Source organism: Triticum dicoccoides, chromosome 6B (genome assembly GCF_002162155.2).
Source record: "Triticum dicoccoides isolate Atlit2015 ecotype Zavitan chromosome 6B, WEW_v2.0, whole genome shotgun sequence".
NCBI lineage: Eukaryota > Viridiplantae > Streptophyta > Magnoliopsida > Poales > Poaceae > Triticum > Triticum dicoccoides.
In genome coordinates this window covers 389,361,594-389,380,755 of record NC_041391.1, presented here as the reverse complement: position 1 = coordinate 389,380,755, position 19,162 = coordinate 389,361,594, and the positions used below count along the sequence as shown (strand labels likewise).

General features: G+C 44.2%; 1 long non-coding RNA gene across 1 annotated transcript; it reads left to right on the top strand.

Annotated features, from left to right (window-relative positions):
* Positions 1 to 14,559: 14,559 nt before the first annotated feature.
* Positions 14,560 to 17,141, top strand: LOC119322116. Its single transcript, XR_005155418.1, has 3 exons — positions 14,560 to 16,414; positions 16,519 to 16,628; positions 16,861 to 17,141. It is a non-coding gene; the product is annotated as an uncharacterized LOC119322116 (long non-coding RNA).
* The last annotated feature ends 2,021 nt before the right edge of the window (positions 17,142 to 19,162 follow it).

Sequence of the window (19,162 nt, the reverse complement as noted above, 5' to 3'; positions counted from 1 at the left end):
ATGACTTAAAAGACCACCGCATGACATTTCCCTGAAGGGACAGACACAGGAATGGAGAAGGACACATGCCGGCCAGCCTAAGTGTTCCGGAGCAGTAGCAAGCTACCATGGCTCAGTGGAATCACTAGGAGACATTTCCCGGTAAGAGAGGCTCCCAAGGATAAACAACTAGATAGTCAGATCCCACACATACCAAGCATTTCAAACATACACACAATATGCTCGATATGTGCAAATACAACATGGCATCACAACAAAACTCTACAACTCAAGTACTTTATTTAAAAGGCTCCAAAGAGCCATACATATTATTCATACATATAGGGGTCTCACGACCCATCATTCAAGTCATACAAGCATACAAGCCATAAGCAGAAGCAACATGTCTGGGTACAAACATCTAGAAAGTAAAAAGGCTTGAGGAAGCCTATCTATCCTACAAGGGTTCACCATGTGCTCAGGATCACCACCTGGGCCTCGGGCTACTCGTCGACATCAAGGTCTACGTAAAACCCATCAGAAGGGGTAGCGGCATCTTTTGCAATTGTAATTAAGCAAACATGAGTACAAAGGTACTCAGCAAGACTTACTTCAGATCCTACATACATGCATATTGTCAATAAAGGGATGGTGGGGTTATTGCAGCGATCCAGCTTTGACTCTTGGCTAAACGATCTTATGAGACTCCAACTTGTAATTGTTTTGCGCACTCGAGACTACTACATGCCACAATAATACACTACTGGGGATCCACTCCCGTCATCTTACGGAAGGGCCATCCACGGCACTCACACTTGTCTTGAGGCTTTTAGTAGTTTCTATTTACTTGTCTATGAACTATATAGGCTACCAAGTAGTCCTTTACCACGGACGCGGCTATTCAAATAGATGATGTTAACCCTGCAGGGGTGTACTTGTTCACGCACGCTTCCACCACTTATCGCCGTTTACATGACATGTACTCAACAACCTTCAAGCGGAAGCCCAATGAGGGTGTCGGCCACGGCCTGCCTAAACACTCAAGTCTCTAGTCCAGGTTTATCGCCTATCCAGGTTCCATCCGCAGGGAGTCCGGCCAAGGTTTCCACATACGGCCCCAAACGATGTGTACAGGGTTCCGGGACAACTAACAGGTGCCCGGTATATGCGGCCACGTACCCACCGCATCACAACCCACCCCGAGGGTCAGCGCTGCGCATGGCCTCCAGTATACTACAAAGACCATAAACTACTTGCAACTCCTGGACAGAGGACAGGGGTGGTTAAGAAGCCGAGAGGGTCAAGTAAGGATCCCAATGCATGGTAGTAGCTGATTCTTAAATCACACGTACAAATCTCAGTTCTTAAGGACGGTTCCAATGAAACAATCCACCATGTTGTTGGGTTCTACGGTAGGGTGTGTCGACTACAAATTAAACTTTCCTACATGCAGAACATCCAGGAACATGCTACGAGAGATGGATCACAGTTCGTTACCACTAGACGCGCAGTGTTGTGCAGTGGAAGAAGAGTTGGGGCAGCGTGTCCGCGTGGATCATCTCCTCCTCGTCCGATCTCCCTTGAACGGCCAGTCGTTTGATCCCACGTACAAGTACGCCGGAGTAGGGCAAGTGCACCGCCTCTAACAATATCCGTTCGTGCAGGAGGAACACCGTGCGGCGGACTGCTAGGTCCGATCACACAGTCGACGGTGAGTGGAGGTGGCTATTCGTAACACATGCAAACCCTAGTGACAGCATTGAAGTGATCAACCCTTATGAGTGTGCCGCACCTCCACTTTATATAGGCGTCCATCGCAGGCTCAACACTTGGGCCTCAGACGGTCCCTAAAGCCCAAAGTCTACTCGGTCGCGTTCCAAGTCCAGTTCAGATCATATTCGACCAGTGTCCTCCAAACCGACCTCGTAGGTTCCTTCCCTCAAGCAAGCGACCCCTTAGGTTCAAGTCGGCTTGGTCACAGTTCGGATCACCTCCGACCTACACGGTTGGTAGCGGCCTCTAGCAAGGCGTGCCGACCACCAAGTAGATTATGAAGCTGGTTAGGCGAACTTGTACAACGTGTCACACTTCTGTTCCCTTTGTCGCACGTTATATGTTGTCGGGCTCAAGGCGAGACTGTCATCCTTGAGCTAGCCCACCTCTTTCTCGTTCCAGTGATACTGACCAAAAACTGGATTATCTCATAATCCTTGTTGCATGGATATGCTTATCCTGGTCGGATCACATGAGTGGCCCACAATATATCTCTCTTGATTGGAGGGGCAAATCCCATCTTGCTCGACCATGTCTCGCAGCATGGGACTGGACAAAACCGAAACCTACCTTTGTAACTACCTAGTCACGGAGTAGCGTTTGGTCAGCCCAAAGCAAGTCTGTCACCATCCTGAGTACATGCGTCAGCTCAGGTCTAAGGACATAGAATGTATGTTGTACTAGAGACTCATAGATGACATATCGCTGTGCCTCATAGTTGGGTCTGTCCGACTCAGACCTTATCTCGACTCGGATCCGACTACGTCGAATCCCACCAGACCTTTCCAAGTCCATATTATCCTGTTAGCATCCAATGCTCCATGGCTAGTGAGACCGAGCCATCGACTGTGTCATATGCTAGTCTAGTCGGTTGCGCGGCCACACAGCCCTTTTCACTAGGGACCTTATAGGACAGTCATCATACAATGCATTGTCCCACAAACAAGTCATGTACTTGCTGATACACATGATTGATAATGTCCAAGGACTATCTTTATTCATAAACACATAGGAAATATCATCATACATGATTGCCTCTAGGGCATATCTCCAACACATGTACTCCTACATGGCCTCTCATCGATACCTTTACCAAATCGTGTTCAACACATCACTCGCATTACCGACATGATCATTTCACTCTAGTCCATCACCCAGATGAACCAGACCTGACACAACTCTAAGCATAGCAGGCATAGCAAGGTCGGAAACACATACATGGCTCAATCAACTCCTACACATGCTAGTGGGTTTCATCTAGTTACTATGGCAATGACAGGTCATGCGGAGGAAATGGGTTCAACTACCGTAGCACACAGCAGTTTGAAACGCGGTTGGCTTAAATGTAGTAAATGAGAGCAGGAGCAAGGACATGGGATTTTATTGATATGATCAATTGGGTGGTTGCTTGCCTGGTAGGTCTGTAGCCTGGTACTGTCCTTCGATCGGGTACTCACGGTATTCCTCCGGGGCAGAACATACCATAGGGAGCACCGGTAACACAATCAATACCAAACAATATGCAACATTATGATGCATTCATGTGACATGGTAAAATGAGTGAGTTGGGCTAATGTAACTATAACCAGATGGGTTTGAGCTATTTTGAACCAATGATTCAAAATTCAAACTCATTTGTGATCTTAAATAGTGCCTTATCATGTTTTTCACTAAATAGCAAGTTAACTTATTTAAACATGCATGAAACCAGTACAGATGGATAGATTGGATTTTTCTGATCAATTTTCATATATAACACTTTGCATTTGGAGTTACAGATTAATTTCTATGAATTTTTGAAGTTAGCACTATTTTCTGAAATTTCTTGAATAAGAATAAATCTAGAAAATGTATTACTGCGTCAGCATTGCATCAGCAGGTCAACTGGAGCGGTCCAGATCAAACCTGACCAGTGGGGCCCACTGGTCACAGTCATTGTTAGCTACTAAATTAGGATTAGTTTAACCCTAATCTAGGTTTGACTAAAGGGCAGGGCCCACATGTCAGTGACCCAAGGGGTCAAATCCCTAGTCAAACTAGGCTGACTCACCGGCGTTTAGCCACCGGCGACGTCCACACGCAGGGGAGGGTGCGGGTTTCGCCCTACGGCGATGAAATGGACGACGGAGGCCACCTACGTGCAGCTGGGAGAAAGCCGCGTCGAGGTGTGGTGGTGGTTGAGCTCAAGGTCGCCAGAAACGATGCCGACAATGAGCTTTGCGGCTGTCGGAGTTCGGGCGAGGCTGAACTCATCGTTGTTGTGGTCCTGGAGGCACGAGGCCAGCTCCTACGTGGCCTATGAGGTGCGGTGAGGTTGTTGGACAAGGTGGTGTGGTCGTTGGGTGACCGGAGCTACGTCGGTGATGAGCTCAGGCGGCGGTGCATGTAGTGGTGCTTGTTGCAATCGTTGTAGAGGACGGTAGCGTGAACGAAGAGGATGGGAAGAGGCAGGAGCTAACGGCGATCTCAACGAGCTAGGCGGAGAGGTAGGGGCGAGCTGGAGCAAGCGTGATGACGAAGGGGATCTCTGGCGACGGCGGGGTCGGGCGAGGCTGTTGCGGTGGCTCCGGGGCGAATGAGCTCTTGGGGCTTGGTCTGCTTGATGAAGAGGAGGGCGGCGAAGCTCTTGGACACGGCGAGGCGGTGTGGAGATGACGGTGGCCGCGGCTGCGATGGTGGTGCAGCTGCGGATGCGTTGGCCATGGTGGGAGACGGCGAGGGAGAGGCGCTGGGGGGAGAGTGAGGTGTCCAGGGGGTCGGGGTGACGACGTGGAGGACGTCCAGCAGCACAGGTGGCAAGCAGCTGCCTTCCTGGCTGGGAAGAAGCGGCTGGCTGGCGCGGGCCAGCACAGTGCTGGGCCGCCAGGTGTGCCGGCTGATGGGTTTGGTGAGGTAAGTTTGTTTTCCTTTTTATATCTGCTTTCTTTTTTTTGCAAGTTTGTGGATTTTCTAAAAATGCTTAGACACTTTCAAAAATCATGAAACTGCTCATGCCCGCTGTATAGCATATATCCAACAGTAAACATTTTAGTTTATGATTATTTGGACATTTAAAATATTTTATAGCATTTAAATGTCCAAATGCAAATAACATATGATTTAATCTAGTGACCTTGGGATGTCCTAGAAAATTGTGCACCATTTTTGTCAGAGGTTTGAAACCAAGGCAAATAAGATGAACATTCTAGAGGGGAATTTCAGGTTCATTGAAAAAGATTTTAGTAAACCCTAGTTGGATTAAGGGGGTGCTGGGGGTTCTGTCGTCCCCATTTCCAAGTTTCTGGTCAAAGTAAATATGATGCAATCACTCTAATGCATGAACTAGCTAGGGTGTGACAACTCACCCCCACTCAGAAAAATCTCGTCCCGAGATTTAGGATCCTTCGGAAAGAAGGTGGGGTACTCAAGTCGAAGACGATCCTCCCTTTCCCAAGTGGCTTCTTTCTCGGAATGGTGTGACCATTGAACCTTGAGAAACTTGATGTTATGACGTCGCGTGGTATGCTCGGCTTGATCAATGATACGAATGGGATATTCTCGATATGTGAGATTATCTTGGAGATCAAGTGTTTCGCGGTCTACTCCACGAATAGGATCCGAGAAGCAACGCCTGAGTTGAGAAACGTGGAAGACATCATGGACTCTGGAGAGGTGCGGAGGTAGTTCCAATTGGTAGGCAACTTGTCCTTGTTTGGCAAGAATGCGAAAGGGTCCAATTTAGCGAGGAGCCAATTTGCCTTTGATACTCAAGCGATGGGTTCCCATCAGAGGAGTAACCCGAAGGTAAGCCTTCTCGTCAACTTCAAAAGTCATAGCCTTATGTTTATGATCATATTGGCTCTTTTGACGAGATTGGGCTGGTTTCAGCTTTTCACGAATGATGCGAACTTGCTCTTCTGCTTCCTGGATCATATCCGGGCCAAAGAATTGTCTTTCTCCGATTTCTGACCAGTTAAGAGGCGTTCGACACCTTCGTCCATAGAGAACTTCGAAAGGAGCTTTGCCCAAGCTAGATTGATAGCTGTTGTTATAAGAAGATTCGGCAAATGGAAGGCATTTCTCCCAATCCATTCCGAAAGAGATAACAGAAGCTTGAAGCATATCTTCAAGAATTTGATTGACGCGTTCTACTTGACCACTTGATTGAGGGTGGAACGCGGTGCTAAAGGAGAGACGAGTTCCCATAGCATTTTCGAAACTTTCCCAAAATCGAGAGGTGAAGAGACTTCCACGATCCAAGTTAATTTCCAATGGGACACCATGGAGAGACACTATTCGGGAGATATACAAATCTACTAGCTGACTAGCGGTTATACTCTCGCGAACAGGCAGGAAATGGGCTACTTTGGAAAGACGATCGATAATGACGAAGATTGCGTTATTCCCTCTCTTGGTCCTAGGAAAACCGGTGATGAAATCCATACCAATTTTATCCCATTTCCACTCAGGAATAGCTAAGGGTTGAAGGGTGCCAGCAGGCTATTGATGCTCTGCTTTAACACGACGACAGACGTCGCAATTAGCAATATATTGAGCGATTTCTCTCTTCATCCTAGTCCACCAGAACCTCTGGCGTAGGTCCTGATACATCTTAGTACTTCCGGGATGAATGGTGAGAGGAGAGTCATGAGCTTCCTTAAGGATCAATTGCCGTAGTTATCGCTTCTTGGGTACCACCAAACGGTTTTGAAGTACACGACACCTTGATCATTCACAGAGAAACATTTAGCAGCTCCGCTAGCAATGTTCTACTTGACCCGAGATATCCCATTGTCATACCGCTGAGCGGTTATGATGTGATCTACAAGGGTAGGTTTCGCCACCAAGGTGGAAAGGAATCCTTGAGGAACAATGTGAAGGTTAAGCTTTCGAAATTCCTCATGGAGAAGTGGTTGACTTTGTTGTAACATCAGGTTGTTACAATAAGATTTACGGCTTAGAGCATCAACCATGACATTGGCTTTTCCTGGGGTGTAAGTTATCCCTAAGTCGTAATTTGTGATCAACTCGACCCAACGTCTTTGCCTGAGATTCAAATCCGGTTGGGTGAACATATATTTCAGACTTTGGTGATCGGTGAAGATTTCGCAACGATTACCGAGGAGGTAATGTATCCAGGTTTTGAGTCCATGGACTACAGCTGCTAGCTCTAGAACATGTGTAGGATAACTTTGCTCATGTGGATGCAACTACCGTGAAGCATAGGCAATTACATGACGATCTTGCATGAGTATGCAACGTAGTCCTTGCGCGAGGCGTCACAATAGATAACAAAGTCCTTGGAGAAATCTGGTGGTACTAGTACGGGAGCAGATGTCAGGCGTCTTTTCAGTTCCTGAAAACTGTGCTCGCACTGTGGGGTCCACTCGAAATTTTTATCTTTCTTGAGGAGTTCATTTAGAGGTTTAGCAACTTTTGAGAAGTTCTCGACAAAGCGGCGGCAATAGCTCACTAAGCCAAGGAAATACCAAACTTGCTTGACCGATTCAGGTGGAGTCCAATTAAGAATGGCTTGAACTCGCTCGGGATTGACAGCAATACCCTTACCAGAAACTACATGGCCTAGATAGGTCACTTCTGGCAACCAAAATTGACATTTAGAGAATTTGACATAAAGGCGATGCTCTCGAAGTTTCATCAACACTAGCCTTAGATGCTCGGCATGTTCTTCCTCATTCTTGGAGTAGATGAGTAGATCATCGAGGTAAACCATGACGAAATTATCCAAATACTCCATGAAGATCGAGTTCATTAACCGAGAGAAAGTGGCTGGGGCATTGGTTAAACTAAAGCACATGATGGTGTACTCCTATTGGCCATAACGAGTAACAAAGGACGTTTTGGGAATGTCCCCATTCTTGGTTTTGATTTGGTGGTAGCCCAACCTCAAATCCATCTTAGAAAAGACTGAGAATCCAACGAGTTGATCATACATGCCGTTGATCCTGGGGAGCAGATACTTGTTCTTTATTGTGACCAAGTTGGCGGGTCAATAATCTACAACCGTCCGATCCGTACCATCCTTCTTCTTGGCGAAGAGGACGGGACAAGCCCATGGAGAAGAACTAGGATGAATGAAAGCCTTTTTCAAGGACTCATCGAGTTGTTTCTTGAGCTCAGCTAGTTCTAGTGGTGTCGTATTATAGGGTCTCCTAGAAATTGGGACATTTCCTGGGACAAGATCTATCCCGAACTTGACATCCTTGTCAGGTGGAACACCTGGCAGTTCTTCGAGAAAGACATCTGGAAAGTCACGGACTACCGGAACGTCTTCGAGGTCTGGCAAAGGACTGGCATTAAGAGAGTAGAGCTGGCGCTTAGCTACTCGGGTCAAGACATTAACTACCTTGCCCGATGGATGTGTAAGTTGAACAGTCCTAGAGAAACAATCAATCTTAGCATGATGGGCTGACATCCAGTCCATTCCCAACATGATATTAATGTCCGAGGATTTGAGAGCTATCAAACATGCAAGGAAAACAAGTCTATCGACATGAATTTCATACCCATGGCTTACTTTAGAAGTTTGCCATCTAGAACCAGGAGTAGAAATTTCCATGGTAGAGGGCATGTCACAAAATGCGGTGTTATGCAAACGAGCATAGCTCTCGGATATAAAAGAATGAGATGCTCCAGTATCGAAAAGAATAGATGTCGGATGGCACTTAACAAGGAGCGTACCAAGAACAACGTTGGGATCATCCTGAGCATTTTCAGCTGAGACACGGTTCACATGGCCACGTGTAGTTGTGGCCCGCTTGGCATAGTACACCTTCCTTGCTGGCTTGCCACGGCCAACAGCCTTGCCGGACTAGTTGGTGTTGGGGTTGTTCTGGGGACACTCTCGCATGTAGTGACCCAGTTCTCCACACTTGAAGCATGTCACAGTGCTGGTGTGTGGGGGAGCATTGGCGGTTGATCCACCCTAAGACTTGGGCCGTGCATACTGCTAGGTTGGACGAGGCGCCTGATAGGATGGCCTTGGTGTGAACCTGGGTGGCAGAGCTGTGTTAGGCACCCACACCCGGCGCCTCTGAGAGCCAGAACCGGATGACGAACTAGTGTCACGGACGTGCTTGCGTGTAGCTTCGAAGTCAGTCTGACCTGTATCAGCACTGATAGCCTTGTTCACTAGCTTCTGGAAGGAAGTGCATTCGTGCAGTCGGAGATTACGGCGAAGCTCGGGGCTGAGTCCCTTGCGGAACCTCGCCTACTTCTTGGTGTCGGTGGATACTTCTTCAGTTGCATAATGTGCTAGGTTTCCAAACTCTCTGTTGTATGCATCCACCATGAGTCTACCCTGGGTGAAGTTGCAAAACTCCTCCTGCTTGCGATCCATAAGACCTTCCGGAATTAGTACACACTAGGTCATATTTCACAAGACGCGCAGGACTGTGGAGATACAACTACTACATACTACTAGTGTTGTGATCCAGCTCAGTCGTCTCCAACTCCGTAGTAGTCCTCATAGAGATTACCTGCATAGCCTGGAAGCGGAACGTGCGGATCCAGAAACTCACAGTCACGTCGGGCCTATGGACCATATGGACTCGCACTACTACATGATTGATCTCCTGTAACACGTTGATGTGCTACTACAGCTTAGATATTGTGTTACTAAAGCTCACAGTAACACACTTTTGTATGTGTTCCTGTAGGCTATGTTACTAGGCGATGTCTATTGTAGCACATAAGAGTTGTTCCTATATGTATATAAACGTGTTACTATTGTATCGTTGCAACGCAAGCCATATGTGTTACCGAAGGCGTGGTAACACTCTTTTAGAACTATAGGCACACACTTTGTAACATGTTTTTCCTTGCGTAGCAACATGCTAGTAACACGGTTTAACAAAATTGCAACACAAGTAGCAACGCAATACTAACACAATTTTTGTATATATTCTAACATCTCTAGTGGTGATTGGTAGCCAACCTAGTAACACCTTTTCCTAACTATAGTAACACGACATAATTTGTCCAATGTGTTGTGTAACCATTTTTTATGAAATATTGTATCAATACATTTTTTTATACTTCCCCAATGAAAAGCGATAAGCATATGGCACACAGCGTATACTATATAAAAAGACCATGGACATAAAGCTTGCATATATGCACGAGGATATAAAATATCAATATGGTCCATGCCATTCCATAGCATTTGTAACAATAAACATATAGAAGATCCATATTTTAGGGGGAAAATACATTTCTCAACCCACAAATGTAAACTATAGTATGCGAAAGATTTCCTATCATTGAACCCATGTAACACCCCTTTTCATGTTCACTAGAATGTGCCCCTCGGATCTTTCTTGCATCAATATGTCATATTTGCATCTCGATTCCTCATAAGCAAAAGCATCCGAATCAACTCAACCACTGAACCTCTCAATCTACAAGAAAAAAAATCAGTTACGACTACATTAAGTATATCGTGAAGTTAATTTAACAAAACCCAAGAAGTTAAATATTGAGTTATACATGATGAAGGCCAAGCAATTGTTAATCCAGAGGTGAAAGCATCGCCAATTGTCCTACAATTTTCCCTTTCCCTTACCAAGACCTGACATTCCTCAATAGGTGATCAACTTGCACTTCTATGAACTGCCGACCTAGCTCAATACCACCAACCATTTTTTTTAATTGCAACCCAAAATGCTAGCATGTGCTACATGCCTTTTGTTTGGATATACTGAAGACTTCAGAATCACTTTTGTGCCAACCTGAAATGAGGTTCAAATTATAATATATAGTAATAAAAACCAATTTTGTGAACACGAATCTAGTATTAACACACTATTTTTGTTACCTCCATGGAAGGAGTGTGTTTCTGCTTAGAGGGCACATGGACTACAGACTTGTCTTGAGTGCTTTGTTTGTGTACTCTTGGCAAATTTCCATCCATAGTCTTCCTGCTCTTTCTCATCTACAGATAAACATAAGAGGAAAAATAATTTATCCTTGTGATTTTCCAATGCAAAGTTCACACCACATTTTATTCATCAAATATTACGTGTGGCAACATCATTTTATAACCTCAGGAGAGTCCATTCCATGCAAATCAAACATAAAATGCAGAAACTCATTCATTCAACATTATACAGACAAATATGAGTCAGTAGGATGAATATTGGATTGCACTTGAATGAAAAATCTCTAGTACAACATGATATTTTAACTAAATGTGCGTGAATAACAAATCACGCCATCAATAATTCATATGGAAAATGTTTTCGATTACTTACTAGGAAGCAGATTTCTTAAGAGATAACCATTACCTCTCCATCAAAAACAGGATCGAAAATAGGATGGGCTGGTGATGATGGTGCTTGATATGACAATTTATTGCAGCCCTCATTTTCAAGATGATGCTTCTATACAACAATGTAAAGAGATTAATAAGCTGTAGTGTATCCTTCATAGCATGAGTAACAACAAGATTCTAACCTGTTTGATTATCTTCGTGCGTGCCATGTCGATGTGGTTATTCTGCATTTTGCATGAATAGGCATTCATTATTAGACACTTACAGAGTGTAGTGATAAATAAACAAATTTACCATTGTTGTATCTCTGGGTTTGATCACTACGTATTCTGCATCGGGTCCATTGGCATGAACTCTCTGCAAAATGAAATATTTATAAAGAGAGCTGAAAATGAACTAACACATGTCGAATATATTGACAATACCTTTCTTTTATTATTATGTAGTACTTCTGGATGAGATTCGCCACTACCTACGGTTTGAAAATTTTCCTACAACAAAAATTAAACAAGTTTCAGTAAAATAATTATATCAATGCAACATACTAACTTCCTAAATCAAGGGTATAAATGAATACTGGCTGTATAAGATGTACTATGAATTTCAGGGTACATAAATTTTAAAAATCAGTACTAATCAGAGTTCGGAGTACAAAATCTTTGGCCCCAATCTAAGTACTGCATATATCAGTAATAATCAGAGATCAGAGTACAAGATCTTTGGCCCCAATCTAACTACTGCATATATCAGTAATCATCAGAGTTCAGACTACAAGATTTTTGGTCCCAATTTTTGTCTAACTACTACTAAGAGTACTACTCTGAGTACTATGCATTTCAGAGAACTATACAAGATATACTATGACAGTACTGTATAAGATATACTATGAATTTCGGAGTACAAGATCTGGGCCCCCCAGTTTTGTATAACTACAACATATATCAGTACTAATCAGGGTGTTATAGCCTCCAAAATCAGGGGGTTAAAGACTGAAACCTTAAACTGCAAAGAGGGGGGAAATCAGCCAACATCTCACGTATATTCAGAGAACATGGTACTACTTCTGAAGTGCACAAAAACCAGACTATAAGCCGTATGTCAGTTTAACACAATGACTAATGATTACAGCACATCCTCCACTCTTATCCTAAATTAACCACTGGTTTACTTACTGCCTGGTACGCACAATCCTAATACCAGATTCAGGGAGGAAATCAAAGGGAGGAGGAAAGAGAATCAGTCACGCATAGAAGGGAGAAAGCAACGAACTGGGAGTTTAGATCGATACCAGCCAGGAGAATGGTGTAGCCCTTCGGGATTTAGTTCCGGAGTTGAGGGTCGACGATGTTGTTGCCGCAACGATGCAAACCACACTGAGGCAGATCTGGGCAGCGATGGTTTCAATCGGGCGTTGACGGACGGCCAGGCGCGTGGGTGGCCGCTGACAGGTGGCGTTGGATGAGGATGTAGCGGGGTTGGAGGGGCGGCGAGGTGGCCGCTGAGGGGCGGCGACGGAGGCCGCCGAGGTGAGGCTTCGAGGGCGGCGTGAATGATGCAGATGGGATTAGCGATCTAATTTATTTAGCGCTTCATTAGTTAACCAGATGAAAAATTAAGCGGGACTAAATTAGGAGATCTGAAGGGAACTTTTTGTCCATCGAGAAGTGGAGGAGGGAAATCGAGATCTGGAGGAATTTTTTGCGGGAATAATCCAGAGACTGTTTGATGAAATATTTTCTTTGGAGAAAAAAATATTAGATCTAGAAATAATTCGAGAAATGCAAAAACAATAGAGCATATTTTGTATTTATTTCATTACTGAGAACGAAATAATATATAGTTATAAATAGTAATTTCTTTATGAAATGAATATAGTTCGCAAAAAAGGAATGAATATAACAATATAATTTTGTGAATTTGTATGGCAAACATTGTAAAAAATAATTACTTACCTTCATTCGTACTGCCACCTCCAAGTCCGGCGACTCCGAAGTGATGAACTGGTGGTGCGCCTCGATTGACGCATCCTGACATGGATGTTGTGTGCCCATGCCGCATGTGGAGTCCGACGACCTCGCCGGGAAAAGGAGATTCATGTACGTGCGAGGAATTGATTGATGATCTGTCATTGACCGTAGAGAGACTTTGAATGAGGGAGGAAGCCCCTGCGCCTACTTCAATATGAGAAGACAGGTGAAGTACAAGTGCTCCCATGGGACTCCGACGGTGAGAGAGCAAGGAACCTCCCAACCGATGATTGCTTTATATTTACCAAGTTGTGTTTGTGATTTAATTGATGGAATAGAAATAAGGCACTGAGACGCCTATAAGCACTGAAGCGAGTCAAAGATGCGCCGCTGTCATCGCCCCTCCCTCGCTGGAGCGAGGCAAAACTTGCTGTAGTAGACAGTCAGGAAATCGTCATGCTAACTGTTCTATTTTGATCAATTTTTTTATAAAGGATAGGTTGGCGATCTTTCCATTACAAGGTGTTTTTCGATCAGTTGATTCACTTTTTGAGTCGTCTAATGCAAAATCAATGCCCAGATGGCATTGTACAACATCCTATCTTTGTTGTTCATCTTCCTCACTGAACCGCGCCATAGACCCTTGGATGAATCGCTAGCCTCTATCGCCCGTGGTGCTCCCACGCCAGCCTTGTAGCCCCGGCCTCCCCTCACCACCGTCCCCGGTCATCCCTTTAAACCAGGGAACCACTAGATTTTTTCCAGCGGGCCTGCACCCCCTTTCATCAGAACTGTCAAGTTTCAAACTTGCCTTCACCGATGTCGCGCGCTACACTTGTTCCTGGCCAAGGTCTTGTCGGTGTCTCCATGGCTCGCTATAACTTGCCTCGGTGCCATAGTCGACTACCTCGTGCTTCGCCACGCATCCTTCCCATGAAATTCGATCGACCCAAATCCATTTTTTAGTCAACTTATACTAAAATAAATGTACTTGCTTGTAATACAATTTGGTCCCAATCGATTACTTATGTGTGATTGGCATGTATATGAGTCGCACAATAATACAAGAACGCGTACATACATGATAAAAGACAACTGCTATATGAACCAATCTGTGGTTGGATGATTAAAGGGACTTTCAGGATTTTTAGCGTTGTGCATTCAGTGGGAGGAGACGTTCCCGTTGACGACGAGGTGCGTACGGTGACTTCGTAAATTTCAAGATGATATGGCGGCTCAGTCTTTCGGAGGTGCTCATAGGGGTAGGATGTGTGTGTGTATGTTCATAGGGTGAGTGTATGCACGTGTATATGAATGCTTACGTCTGTACTGTGTGTATACGGATAAGAAATCTCTTTTTGACACGTACGGGATATAATAAACTTGTAGAGAAAAGAGACGTGGCAACCAGCTTTGGGAGGTGGGCACACGCACGCACGATTAGAGTTGGACGGCTCCTTACACGACCGACACGAAGCTTCAATCAGCCGGTCGAGTTGTATAATAATTTCCCAAAAAGAAAACACCACAAAAGAAAACACTTTATTGATTCGTTCCTCATCTCTTACCTCGATCCCCTGTTCCGCCGCCGCCCGACCCGAGCGCTGGCTGCTGGCCGCATCGCGGCCACAGGGAGGCTGTGCCGCCGCCGCTTGAGTCCACACTCAGCGTTGCATCCGCTCGATTCCATACCTCCACCGGCCGCTCTAGTCCACAGCCCACGCCGCCTCCTATAGCCGCTCGAATCCACTCGTCCGCCGTCCGTAGGAGCTGTCGCTGGAGTCCACGGACGGGAGACTGGGAGACGGCGGAAGAGCAGGATTTCGCCTCCGCCGACCATTACTTGGACGCTGGTTCTCCACAATCTGGTGGCGGGCGCCGCTAGAGCTTCAGAACTCGCTGTTGTGCCTCTTTTTCAATTTTTTATTTAAAGGAACACACGACTCATTTCATAGTAGTACTGGGTATATTGCTAGATCATAATGTTCAGAATTTCATTGCCGTCGTCAGATGCGTTGAGTCAGTTTAAAACTTCACAAAGTGTCAATCGTGTCAAACAATAAACAATATACATAGTTCGAACAAAACCTTCACACAGTGCCAATCGTGTTTTCCATAACTTGTGAAAAATTAAGCTGACACATTACTTGAGCTGTCAAAGGCATAGTTGTAAGGTTTCATCCTTGTACTCTGCACTAACAAGAAAATCATACGAGGTTTGAATTATCCGGCACATTACTTGAGCAAAAAAGATAAGTTGACAGCACTCACTCTGAATGTTCAGCAGTGAGTAAGCTCAGTTTACCTAGATATTCAATCAAAGGTGCCTTCCATTTGCCTTGTTGTGCTTTTAGAGCTGCAAGTGAAATCTTGCATTTGGAGCGTAGTCACAACGCATACTGTAGAATATGATGTCCACTTTGGCTTAGCTCAGTATTATAAACTCGCTGTTGGAAAGTAACGATGGTTCAATGCAATTTCAACTGTTTTAGCACTATAATAAATTCACTAATGATATTTGCTACTTTAACATGGAGGCGGTGGATCTAACAACTATGAAAAAGTTATTGTGTTCTCCTAGACCAAGTGCAGACTATTTGGCTGGCGTAGATGGTTTTCTTGCTTTTGCATACACTGGAAAAAGTTCGGATGCCAAGATCCATTGTCCATGCGTCAAATGTGTCAATAGGAACTTGTTGAAGCGGGACACCGTATATGATCATTTGGTGTGTGATGGAATGCTACTTGGATACGCTGTTTGGGGTTGTCATGGTGAAACTGCAGGATACATCTCCTCTAACAAACAAAAAAGGTCAAAACAGGAAGGCATAAACTCTAATATGCGCCAGCTAGTACATGATGTTTTCGGGAACATATATAATGGGTCTCAAGTGAATGACTTTGATGACCCAAACCCTCCACAACATAGGCCAGATCCTGAAACCCAAGCCTTTTATGACTTGATGAGAGAAGCAGATGTACCTTTGTGGAAAAGGATATTAGATTGCTCGCCCTGGGCCCAGTTAATGCAGCCAAAAGATATTGCGCTTTCAACTCCCGAGGCTACCATTTTAGGCCTAAACGCTTGGATAAAGAGACACAAAATAGTGGAGTCATGGTAACTGCAAAAACTTCTAGTTATGATTCAGCACATGATGCCAATCCTGTTTTACGTGATGTGACGTACTACGGGAGGGTAATTGATATTGTCGAGCTAAACTACTCTGGACAGTTTTCAGTGGTGTTGTTTAAATGTGAATGGGTTAATGTGTTCTCAGGAACAGGAATGAAAAAGACAAGTACGGTTACACACTTGTCAACTTCTCACATCTAATACACAAAGGAGAAAAGATTGAGCATGAGCCTTTTATTTTCCCTAACCAGGCGAATCAAGTGTTCTATGTGGAAGATGAATTGAATCCAGGTTGGTATGTGGTAATGAAGTTGCCAAAGCCTAGAGATGTATATGACTTAGGCAACTTGGAACGGGAAGCGCAGACAGAAAATGAGCCATTCCATGTTTCACAGCTTGAAGAGAGTTTGAAAAGAAAGAACAATGAACAACATTGGGTTAGAAGAGACGTTGAGGGGACAATAGTGGATGCTAATAATGCTTCGAGCAACGAAGAATAGTTGAGGTTAGGAGCAATATGTTCTTGTGTTTCCATATTCAATTTGCAAGATGTGTTTTTATCTCTAGTATAATTTGTTGTTCAATCTTTCTGTTCTTCAATTATGTTTTGTGCATTCTTTCTTTTATGTTGGGTTGACACTTTCATATCAGATATGAAATTTAGTGATAAAAGTAGCACAAAATGTCTCTTCTATTTTCTTGTTCGTGCTTTGAATTATTTTGGCTGCATGCTACAGGTTCAAACTGGATGCTACATGGAGGCATGGAGGGGGTGGTCGACTGTGTGCTTTGTGTTGGTACAAAATAGCCTACTTTTTTTTGTTTGCTGGCTTTCTGCTGACTACTTGACCAACTTGCTTGGTCATATACTGCTGTGTGAGACCATGTCTTGGTCAAAACTTAGTATACTCTTATATTCATGCTTGGTAATTCGGTCAGCTGCGACACCACGTGCTTGCTTGGAAAACATTTTGTACTTTGGTCAACAACAGTTCAGAATTGAGATATAAGCAGCTTGTTTGGAACCTTATTTTGTATACTTTGGTTAACAATTCAGAATTGGCATACTCTTACAGTGTTCAAAAATCCTTTTTTTTAACGTGAACGACAGTGGGAGAGGCTCCCACTTACTTTGTATTTACTCACAAAAGCAGTTACATCATTACATGTGGGGGTTTTGCACGGCTCCCCCTCAGCCCTCTATATAAGTAAGATACTACTGTTCAAAAATCCTGTTTTGCGATCACATGTTGCCATTTTTCTAAAAGTCTGAATCTATCATGAAGCAGTATATATGTTTTAGTTTCTCTACATATACTTCTCTTGCTGATGTTTGGATTAGATGTTTAGACTCCCATGTGCAAGATGAAAGTTCAATGTTGATTGAAGTCTTTTTCTTCGAATGGTGAAGGCGGATTCTGTACCAAGCAGAAAGTTCAATGTTCTGCCAACGACACTTAGCTTTCTCATGATTTTTGCTCTTTGAACCCAGCTATCAAAATGCATTCAAATTTAGGTTTTCATTATTCCAATTACACGAAATAGTATCTATTGAATATGTTTCCCTATCTCCACGAATTAGCACGAATTCTGAATCAGGGTGGTCCAACTAATAAAAAAAGTCACAGATATAACATGTCAACATACAATATTCCTCTGATCGAAAACCGCTTCCCAAATACAACACGTAAACAAACTTTTATACTTTATAATAAAAATACGGATCAATAGATCTTCAAAGCATATTAAATTAATTAAGTCCAAAATTACTTCAAAGTAGCTAGCACACCTTTTAATTTTAATAAATTTTGGAAGCAGAAAACATTTTTTTCCGAATACCCAAAAAAGTTGCACATCTTTTATATTAAGATAAGAGAAAAAATATTTACAAGATTATGAACACACACACAGTACAAAGCACAAAACTTTGAGTTTGCACTCTCATTCAGTTTCAGAAAATAGGGTCATACGTACCCACGTAAAGGGAAATAATCTTTTTTAGAATTTTGTACAGGGAAATATCTTTTTTAGAAGAACTTACATGAAAAAGTCAGCTGCTATAGTTTGAGTCCTGCCTTCTGTGGGCTTTGGTTGGTGGGCTATGCCAATTGTTTTATCCTAATATATCCCGCCAGTAATCAAACACGCATCCTCTAAACTTCTATACGTAGCTAACATGTGAAGGGCACAAGCCCATAACTATTACCTCAGAGGCCACGTGCTATGATGGGATCGACCGAAGAATTGATCGCATGCATCTTGCAACAAGCCTTCTCATGACAAGAAATAAAAATTCAATCCAATATTATTACGTGTGTAACATTTACCTACGTAGATCACCTATGTGTTACAAACTTGTAACACAACATTGCACATCATATATGTGTTACAAACTTGTAACACTCTCTGAACCGGCTTAAATAATGTGTTACAGTACTGTAACACATTCGACGTATGTGGAATATGTGTTACAACATCCTAACACTTCCCACAGAATGTGTTGCAACTTGGGTGTGGACACAAATTTTGTCTGACCAGGATTTCAACTAGTAACACATGTTTTCTTGTGTTACCGGGATGTGTTACCAAAGCTAATTCCTGTAGTAGAGGACGATAGCGTGAATGGAGAGGATGGGAAGAGGCAGGAGCTAACGGCAATCTCAGCGAGCTAGGCGGAGAGGTGGGGGCGAGCTGGAGCAAGGGTGATGACGAAGGGGATCTCTGGCGACGGCGGGGTTGGGCGAGGCTCTTGCGGTGGCTCCGGGGCGAACGAGCTCTTGGGGCTCGGTCTGCTCGATGAAGAGGAGGGCGGCGAAGCTCTTGGACACGGCGAGGCGGCATGGAGACGATGGTGGCCGTGGCTGCGATGGTCGTGTAGCTGCGGCTGCGTTGGCCATGGTGGGAGAGGGCGAGGGAGAGGCGCTGGGGGGAGAGTGAGGTGTCCAGGGGGTCGGGGTGACGACGTGGAGGACGTCCAGCAGCGCAGGTGGCAAGCAGCTGGCGTCGTGGCGAGCTCGTGTGCGCCTACATCACCTACCT